Below are 8,103 nucleotides of genomic sequence, written 5' to 3'. Positions count from 1 at the left end.
TTTTGTTGACTTCTTTCATTATCACTTAACTGTTTTTTATGTCTCGGTATTTACTTTTTTGTCTTTTCTCTCCACTCTGTTAGTCTTTCATTTATTTTGTCCCAACCTTTTCCTTCCTTTTTTTTGTTGACTTTTCATCATCACTACCCGATTTCCTGTCCCAGTATCTTATTTTTGTATTTTTCAATATTTTTCTCCTCACTATTTTTCTTTTACTATTTTTTTCTCTACCTCCCCCTTCCTTTTCTGTGGACTTTTTTCTTCATCACTTAAAGTAATTTCATGTTAGCGCTTGTAAAGGAAAAAAAATGAAAAGTGAGAATTATCGGACAGAAGAGAAGAATATTAGATTGGATGAGGAAAGGTTATTTTGAGACACCTGAGAGAGAGAGAGAGAGAGAGAGAGAGAGAGAGAGAGAGAGAGAGAGAGAGAGAATAACTTGAAAGTTCTCGCTGCTCTTTTCATTTCAAGGTCGGCGGAAAGAATTTTGGAAAGGTTCATTTTCTCAGCGGGGTCCGAATAAGGCTTCAATTGAGGGGATGGTGGATCACGGGAGGCTTCATTTGCGAGGCTGAGTTGAGTTCGAGGGTTCGGAGCGGCTCACTAAGACTTGATCGAGTTTCGTCTTCGTCTCGTTGAAGTTTGTCTGAAGTTACGCCGAGGAAAAAGTAATAGCAGGAGGAGGAGACGAGGCAGGACCGGCGGGCGAGACAGACAGTGGATCAAGGAGCGAAACAATTAAGCAGGAATTGAATAACGGGGAACCAGGAGTTGAAAGAGGAAGCAAAGAATGACAGGAAGCCAAGCAATGACAGTGAACAAGGAAATGAAACAAAGGAATTGAAAACAAAGTGATACGGAATCTGAAATGACAGAGAACCAGGAATTGAAAGAGGAAACAAAGAATGACAGGAAACCAGGAATTTCAACTGAAACATAAATTTATAGTAAACCGAAGGGGAAAATAAAGATGAAAAGGATACAACTGAGTTATTTAATGCAGAGAGACAAACTAACAAAAATGAGTTGACTGAAGATAAGAAGAAATTGTGCACGGAGCATCATAATAAACCAACAACAAACCTGAGCAGATTAAAGTAAGCCACAAACTTTTAGAAGATAGTTTTTTTTTGTATGATGGAATGAAGGAGAAACAGAAAAGGAAAAGACCGAAAGGAGACGAATATTTGAGTGGTGAAATGAAGAAGAAAAAAAAACAATGACGAAACAAGATATAAAGGACGAGGCAAAAAAAAAATTGAGGAAATAAAGAAACACAAGGAAGGAAAAATTAGAGGAAGGAAAGAAGACGAAAAGAGTGAGTAGTGTATGCAGGAGCTAAATAGGAAAATAAAAAAAAGAATGCCACCAATGAGGAAATAAATAAAAGAAGAAAAAGACGCTTGAAGCCAATCCAAATTATAAATAAAATATATTTCGCTGATCCAAAGAATTTGCCGAGTCATAAAGAACTATGAAAGTAAACTAACATGGACACACACACAATATCGCCCTCATTCCGAATAGTTAAGTAAAACAAAGTCCTGCTCAGGATTTAGACTTTTGCTAACCCGAGGGAGAGAGAGAGAAGAGAGAGGAGAGGAAGCCGGAGACACACAGCGCCACGAAGACGAGGGAACACAAAGAGAAGGCTGCTCTGATACTGCAAAGAAATAAAGTTCAGTTACACAGAATGCGAATGTTTTCCTCAGTGGCTCAACACGAACGCATTTCACGACTACCTTTCACAACTACCACTGGCTTGAAATATTAGTGGAAACATAGGGATGAAAAAAGATGTCATTTTGCAACGACAACAACTTTACTTACACAAAATACGAATGTTTCCCTTAGTATAACAAGAGCATTTCACGACGACATATCATGAATACCAGTGACGTAAAACTAAAACAAACAAAAAAGAAAAAAAAAAACGTGGATGCTATACGGCAGAGGAAGCAGCTCCATATATGAACCAAAGAACATGACAAATGTTAAGAAAAAAAATAGTGTACTCCATGACGGTTGAATAGCAGTGATGTGAAGTGAACAAGAGGCAGGTATTATTGTACCTCATGACGGCTGAACAGCAGTGATGTGAAGTGAACAAGAGGCAGGTATTATTGTACTCCATGACGGTTGAACAGCAGTGATGTGAAGTGAACAAGAGGCAGGTATTATTGTACTCCATGACGGTTGAATAGCAGTGTTGTGAAGTGAACAAGAGGCAGGTATTATTGTACTCCATGACGGTTGAATAGCAGTGATGTGAAGTGAACAAGAGGCAGGTATTATTGTACTCCATGACGGTTGAATAGCAGTGTTGTGAAGTGAACAAGAGGCAGGTATTATTGTACTCCATGACGGTTGAATAGCAGTGATGTGAAGTGAACAAGAGGCAGGTATTATTGTACTCCATGACGGTTGAATAGCAGTGATGTGAAGTGAACAAGAGGCAGGTATTATTGTACTCCATGATATATATTTTTTTTTACAGCTAAGGAGAAAGTTCAAGGGCGTAAAAAAAAAAAAAAAAAGACCGCTACTCACTGCTCCCGAACAGAGGTCAAAGGAGTGTCCAAAACGAGAGGTCAATTTCGGGAGGAGAGGTGTCTTGATACCCTCCTTTTGAAAGAGTTCACGTCGTAGGCAGGAGGAAATGCAGATGAAGGAAGATTGTTTCAGAGTTTACCAGCGTGAGGGATGAAAGAGTGAATATGCTGGTTGACTCTTGCATAAGGATTTTGGACAGTATAGGGATGAGCATGAGTAGAACGTCGTATGCAGCGGGGCCGCGGGAGGGGGGGAGGCATGCAGTTAGCAAGTTCAGAAGAGCAATCAGCATGAAAATATCGATAGAAGATAGAAAGAGAGGTAACATGGCGGCGGAATTTGAGAGGTAAAAGACTATCAGTATGAGGAGGAGAGCTGATGAGACGAAGAGCCTTTAACTCCACACTGTCAAGGTAGAGCTGTGTGAGTACCCCCCCCCCCCCCCCACACACACACACACACATGAGATGCATACTCCATACGAGGGCGGACAAGGCCCCTGTAAATGGATAGCAACTGTGCGGGGGAGAAGAACTGGCGGAGACGGTACAGAACGCCCAGCCTCGAGGAAGCTGGTTTAGTAAGAGATGAGATATGAAGTTTCCAGTTGAGACTTTGAGTTAAGGATAGACCGAGGATGTTTAGTGTTGAGGAAGGTGATAGCTGAGTGTTGTCAAAGAATAGTGGATAGTTGTTTGGAAGATTGTGCCGAGTAGATAGGTGGAGAAACTGTGTTTTTGAGGCGTTGAAGGACACCAAGTTCCTCTTGCCCCAATCGGAAATAATAGTAAGGGCTGAGGCTAAGCGTTATGTTGCCTCCAGCCTTGAATCGTTAAGTTCCTGTATGGTGGGTCTTCTATTAAAAGAAGTTGAGTAATGCAGAGTGGAGTCATCGGCGTAGGAATGGATAAGACAGTTCGTTTTGGAAAGGTCATCAATGAACAACAGAAAGAGAGTGGGAGATAGAACAGAACCCTGTGGGACACCACTATTAATAGGTTTAGGGGAAGAACAGTGACCGTCTACCACAGCAGAAATAGAACGGTCAGAAAGGAAACTGGAGATAAAGGTACAGAGAAAAGAATAGAAACCGTAGGAGGGTTGTTTGGAAAGCAAAGATTTGTGCCAGACCTATCAAAAGCTTTTGATATGTCCAGCGCAGTAGCAAAGGTTTCACCGAAACGGCTAAGAGAGGATGAGCAAGAGTCAGTTAGGAAGGCAAGGAGATCACCAGTAGAACGCCCCTTGCGGAACCCATACTGGCGATCAGATAGAAGGTCAAAAGTGGAAAGGTGCTTTTGAATCTTCCGGTTAAGGATTGATTAAAAAGCTTTAGATAGACAAGAAAGTAAAGCTATAGGACCGTAGTTTGAGGGATTGGAACGGTCACCCTTCTTAGGCACAGGCTGTATGAAGGCATACTTCCAGCAGGACGGAGGGGTAGATGTTGACAGGCAGAGAAAGAGTTTGACCAGGCAGGGTGTCAGCACGGAAGCATAGAAAACATCATTTTGAAGAATCTTTATAACAGGCATAAAAGAGTCAAAGGGGGGATGAGTAGGAGGAATATGCCCAGAATCGTCGAGAGTGGAGTTTTTAGAAAAAGTTTGAGAGAAGAGTTCAGCCTTAGAGATAGATGAGACGGCAGTGTTGCCGTCAGGACTGAGGAGTGGAGGGAAAGATGAAGAAGTGAAGTTGGAGGAGATGTTTTTGGCTAGATGGCAGAAGTCACGGGATGAGTTAGAGAAAGCAAGGTTTTGTCATTTTCTATTAATGAAACAGTTTTTAGTTAGTCGGAGAATAGATTTGGCACGATTCCGGGCAGAAATGTAAAGTTCGTAGTTAGCATTAGTTTGAAGGCTCTGGTACCTTTTGTTAGCTGCCTCTCTATCATTGACAGCACGAGAACAAGCGTGATTAAACCAAAGCTTTTTAACGTGAGGAGTAGAAAAAAGTACGTGGAATGTATGCCTCCATTCCAGAGACCTCTGTGATGCGCTGAACACACACAGAGGAGTCTCCATCCTGGAAGCAGTAATCATTCCACGGGAAATCGGAAAAGTACATCCTCAGGTCGTCCCACCGAGCTGAAGCAAAATGCCAGAAGCATCGCCTCTTCGACGGGTCCAGAGGGTGTACAGGCGTGATCGGACAGGATACAGAAATAAGATTGTGATCGGAGGAGCCCAACGGAGAGAACAGTCTGACAGAATAAGCAGAAGGGTTTGAGGTAAGGAAGCGGTCTAGAATGTTGGGCCTGTCTCCAAGACGGTCGGGAATACGTGTTGGGTGCTGGACTAACTGTTTTAGGTCGTTGAGGATAGCAAAGTTGTAGGCTTGTTTACCAGGCTGGTCAGTGAAAAAAGATGAAAGCCAAAGCTGGTGGTGAACATTGAAATCTCCTAGGATGGAGATTCCAGCGAAGGGAGAGTGTGTTAAGATGTGCTCCACTTTAGAATTCAAATAGTCAAAGAATTTTACATAGTTGGTAGAGTTAGGTGAGAGGTAAGAAGCACAGATGTATTTAGTAATAGAATGACAGTGAAGTCTTAGCCAGATGGTGGAAAATTCAGAAGAGTCAAGGTCGTGAGCACGAGAGCAAGTGATGTCGTTGCGCACGTACGCGCAACATCCAGCTTCGGATTGAAATTTAGGATAGAGATAGTAGGAGGGAACAGAGTAGAGATTGCTGTCAGTAGCCTCAGAAACCTGTGTTTCGGTGAGGAAGAGAAGGTGAGGTTTAGAGGAGGAGAGATGGTGTTCCACAGAATGAAAATTAGAACGAAGTCCCCGAATGTTGAAGAAATTGAGAAGAAAGAGGTTCGAGGAGTTATCAAGACACCTCTCGGGCTCGGGTCGGTTGAATAGCAGTGATGTGAAGTGAACAAGAGGCAGGTATTATTGTACCTCATGACGGTTGAATAGCAGTGATGTGAAGTGAACAAGAGGCAGGTATTATTGTACTCCATGACGGTTGAATAGCAGTGATGTGAAGTGAACAAGAGGCAGGTATTATTGTACCTCATGACGGTTGAATAGCAGTGTTGTGAAGTGAACAAGAGGCAGGTATTATTGTACCTCATGACGGTTGAATAGCAGTGTTGTGAAGTGAACAAGAGGCAGGTATTATTGTACTCCATGACGGTTGAATAGCAGTGTTGTGAAGTGAACAAGAGGCAGGTATTATTGTACTCCATGACAGTTGAATAGCAGTGATGTGAAGTGAACAAGAGGCAGGTATTATTGTACTCCATGACAGTTGAATAGCAGTGTTGTGAAGTGAACAAGAGGCAGGTATTATTGTACTCCATGACAGTTGAATAGCAGTGTTGTGAAGTGAACAAGAGGCAGGTATTATTGTACTCCATGACAGTTGAATAGCAGTGATGTGAAGTGAACAAGAGGCAGGTATTATTGCCACATAGGAGCGTAAGGCGATTCCTATCGAAGAAAGTCAGATTTGACTGATGTGCTTGTCTTATATCAGTGTTTGATAATAATTAGAACTACACGTAATACCAGGTGAGGTTCTTTCTTGATAAGATTAAGAAAGCAACACCCACCTGTTAACTCATGTGGCAATGATTTTTTTCCTCCCTTCTTTCTATATTTTCTTCTCTTTACTTTACTGTCACTTTTACTTTCCAAATCCACGTCTGCTCATCGAGAGGATTGTTCGGGTCTGTCATTTTTTGTTGATTATTCCTTGATGGCCTTTCATGGATCTCAAAAATAGTAATAATAATAATAATAATAATAATAATAATAATAATAATAATAATAATAATAATAATAATAATAATAATAATAATAATAATAATAATAATAATAATAAGAAGAAGAAGAAGAAGAAGAAGAAGAAGAAGAAGAAGAAGAATGCCTTACTTTTGCCCAGTAGAAAATAAGGATAATCAGGTACGCATATAACTTGTTTTTAGGTAAATCTTGAAGGAGCCGGGACAAGAGGAGGGCTTGTGCGGATTATAAATTTTGTACCTTTATGAAGTTATGCCACAGAAAATTTCAACGCTAATTTGATGTGTTAACAACTTTTTATCTCCCCAACTTTTCTGCCTGCCGTCTTTCTTGTGATGCACCGCCGTGTATTAATGCCGCGCACTGAACACATAATCACTGGCTTTCTTTTTAATTGCTGGCACGTCTTATTCTGGAGCTGCATTAACTTTATCCCTCCTCCAATTATTTATTTCGTCTTTATCTTCTGTCTCTCCTAATATATCGTGATTTGTGTGTGTCTAAATAAGGAATAGAATACAAATGGAATACATAAAAAGTGAAGGAAATATAAGTTTACACATAGAGGGGATAAAAGGATACAAAGAAGTACACACACAGAAAATAAAACCACTTTGCATACACTTAAATTAAAACGCAGAACATATAAAACAGTACATAATGAAATGAAGAACAGATAACACACACATGCATGCCGTCTCCTCCAGTGCTTGGGAAGGCAAAAAATGTTCGTTCGTCTCTGCTCTCCACTAATTTTAACTTCTTAATTCCTTTTTGAGTTAGTGACCCGAGCCGCGGAGGTGCTCTGAGGAAGCCCCTCGGGTAGGCGGGAAAGGGCATTCTTCTTCTTCTTCTTCTTCTTCTTCTTCTTCTTCTTCTTCTTCTTCTTCGTCTTCGTCTTCGTCTTCGTCTTCTTCTCCTTCTCCTTCTTTTTCTTCTTCTTCTTTTTACTTCTTCTTCTTCTTTTTCTTCTTCTTCTTTTTACTTCTTCTTCTTCTTCTTCTTCTTCTTCTTCTTCTTCTTCTTCTTCTTTTCTTCTTCTTCTTTTACCTCTTCTTCTTCTTCTTCTTCTTCTTCTTCTTCTTCTTCTTCTTCTTCTTCTTCTTCTTCTTCTTCTTCTTCTTCTTCTTCTTCTTCTTCTTCTTCTTCTTCTTCTTATTTGTACTTCTTCTTCTTCTTCTTCTTCTTTTTACTTCTTCTTCTTCTTCTTCTTCTTCTTCTTCTTCTTCTTCTTCTTCTTTAGTTTCGTCGTCTTCCTTATTGTAATTATATTTCCGGTGCTATTTTTTGTTTCGCTTCTCTTCGTCTTTTTCTTCATTTATACTTTTTCTAGACGTTTTTTTAGCTTCGCCGTCCTCGTTTACGTTTTCCTTTTCCGTTTTACTGTTGCTGCTGTTATTCTCGTTGTCGTTCTTCTTCCTCTTCTTTTATCCATAACCCATTTTTCATTTTTCTTTTTTTGTTCTCGTTTATTTGCATTTGCATCGTCATCTTTTCCCTTGCTATTCTTCATCTTCTTTCCCTTTCCCCTCTTCATCTTCACTATTTTCATCTTCCTATCCTTTCGTCTTCCATATTCCTCCATCCCTTATTGATCCTCTTCCTCTCCTCATTAATAATCATCACCACACATCCTTGACTCAGCCGGCATATCCTCCTCTCATTCCTCCCTTCTTCCCCCTCCTCCTCCTCTCCTCCTCCTCTTCCTCCTCTTCCTTCTCCTGTCCTTCTCCTTCTCTTCCTTCTTCAATACATGCGAAAATTTTGTGAGTATTAAGAATATTGTGTGTGTG

The 8,103-nt window shown here is 40.6% G+C and overlaps 1 long non-coding RNA gene across 1 annotated transcript; it reads left to right on the top strand.

Annotated features, from left to right (window-relative positions):
- Positions 1 to 2,214: 2,214 nt before the first annotated feature.
- Positions 2,215 to 5,572, top strand: LOC126993136 (uncharacterized). Its single transcript, XR_007747438.1, has 3 exons — positions 2,215 to 2,289; positions 2,347 to 2,460; positions 5,507 to 5,572. It is a non-coding gene; the product is annotated as an uncharacterized LOC126993136 (long non-coding RNA).
- Positions 5,573 to 8,103: the final 2,531 nt, after the last annotated feature.

Source organism: Eriocheir sinensis, unplaced genomic scaffold (genome assembly GCF_024679095.1).
Source record: "Eriocheir sinensis breed Jianghai 21 unplaced genomic scaffold, ASM2467909v1 Scaffold567, whole genome shotgun sequence".
Lineage (NCBI taxonomy): Eukaryota > Metazoa > Arthropoda > Malacostraca > Decapoda > Varunidae > Eriocheir > Eriocheir sinensis.
Note: the sequence above shows the minus strand (reverse complement) of the source record. Positions and strands in the feature narration are given on the sequence as shown.